Source organism: Tiliqua scincoides, unplaced genomic scaffold (assembly GCF_035046505.1).
Source record: "Tiliqua scincoides isolate rTilSci1 unplaced genomic scaffold, rTilSci1.hap2 HAP2_SCAFFOLD_88, whole genome shotgun sequence".
NCBI classification, from domain to species: domain Eukaryota; kingdom Metazoa; phylum Chordata; class Lepidosauria; order Squamata; family Scincidae; genus Tiliqua; species Tiliqua scincoides.
The window spans coordinates 111137-113080 of record NW_027101668.1 but is presented as its reverse complement, the minus strand read 5'-3'; the positions used below and the strand labels follow the sequence as shown (position 1 = coordinate 113080).

The following is a 1944-nucleotide window of genomic DNA, read 5'->3' as shown; positions in this document are numbered from 1 at the left end:
CAAGTACTAACCAGGCCTGACCCTGCTTAGCTTCCGAGATCATGGTATAAGCCTACAGCACCCGGTATTCCCAAGCGGTCTCCCATCCAAGTACTAACCAGGCCTGACCCTGCTTAGCTTCCGAGATCATGGTCTAAGCCTACAGCACCCGGTATTCCCAGGCGGTCTCCCATCCAAGTACTAACCAGGCCTGACCCTGCTTAGCTTCCGAGATCATGGTCTAAGCCTACAGCACCCGGTATTCCCAGGCTGTCTCCCATCCAAGTACTAACCAGGCCTGACCCTGCTTAGCTTCCGAGATCATGGTCTAAGCCTACAGCACCCGGTATTCCCAGGCGGTCTCCCATCCAAGTACTAACCAGGCCTGACCCTTCTTAGCTTCCCAGATCATGGTATAAGCCTACAGCACCCGGTATTCCCAGGCGGTCTCCCATCCAAGTACTAACCAGGCCTGACCCTGCTTAGCTTCCGAGCTCATGGTATAAGCCTACAGCACCCGGTATTCCCAGGCGGTCTCCCATCCAAGTACTAACCAGGCCTGACCCTGCTTAGCTTCCGAGCTCATGGTATAAGCCTACAGCACCCGGTATTCCCAGGCGGTCTCCCATCCAAGTACTAACCAGGCCTGACCCTGCTTAGCTTCTGAGATCAGATGAGATCGGGCATGTGCAGGGTAACAGTTGCTGCAGAAACTGCCTACCAGGCGATCCTGCCATGGGGAAAAGGAGAACGGTATTCACTTTGGGTAATTTCGCTTGCTCTCATTAACGCCACGGTGCAGGAACTCTCTGGCGCCGTGACGCACAATTTCTCTTGATTCATATTAAATTCACAGCACGGGGAACTGGGCCGGTGCGAAGACTTGCAGCCGAGGAAACGTCTCTGGGGCGAGGGGGCCCAACTCCAGCCCTCTCACTTGCCAGGCTGCATGCAAATCTTCCCCCATGATCCCCACATCTCTGGCTATTAAGCTGTACTTAAGGAGTTCACTGGCATTAAAAGAACCTAGAATCATAGTCTTGGAAGGGATCCACAAGGCTATCTAGCCCAACCCCCCTGCCTGCCGCAGAAACCGAGAGCAGTGGTTCCCACATTTTTTAGCACCAGGGCCCACTTTTTAAAAATGACCCACTTGGCTTTACAAGAGTAAAAAACGAACCAGCCGCTCAAGCCTCTGTTTCTATCCTTTTTAATATGTTTTTAACAGGCTGTTGCTTGACCACACACTTACAAATTACTGCCACAAGCTTGCTCCTGTGGTCTTCCGCTTGCTCTTGCAGCCAAGCACACCTTGATGCTTAAGCTTTAAGCTACCCTGAAAAGAAATTCAGCCCAGGTTTGACTCATGGAATAATATCACTAGTAATTATTTATCTTTGGCACAGTTGGTTCCTTTTATTACAAGTCTGTAGAGTTTGTACTCTGCGGTAATTAATCTCAAAGAACTTGCACTCAACACGTAGACTGTTTTAAACAATGTTTGAGCCTCTTTCGTTTTTCTGGTGTTCCTTTTTCCCAGTTCGTCCACGACAGGTAGCGGGACCAGGTGAAGACCAGGGCACAGAACTAATCTTCTCAAGCCTTGAGGCTATTCATTAAGGGCTACCTCTTTATGGGAAATAGATCAAGTTTTTTTTGCAAATAAGAAAATATTACTGGTAAATAAATACATATTTATTTCTAGATCACCTTTTTTTTATCAAAGCAAAAGTCTCCTAAAACTAGGCGGTACCAATAGGTTGTCATTTTAAAAAGCGGGCCCTGGTGCAAAAAAGTTTGAGAGCCACTGGACATACCTTTGCAACGATGAGGACTAGTGACTTGCTTTCATTTTAATGTTTTTGTTCTTTCCGGTTGCTGAGATTCTCTGGGTTCTGCAATCGGAGCTACCACCGGTCCGTGGGATCGTAGCATATGTACAGCTCTTGCGGTTATTATTTGGGG

The 1944-nt window shown here is 48.4% G+C and overlaps 1 pseudogene; it reads right to left on the bottom strand.

Annotated features, from left to right (window-relative positions):
• Positions 1-571: 571 nt before the first annotated feature.
• On the bottom strand, positions 572-691 carry LOC136636099 (5S ribosomal RNA; annotated as a pseudogene).
• Between the last annotated feature and the right edge of the window lie 1253 nt (positions 692-1944).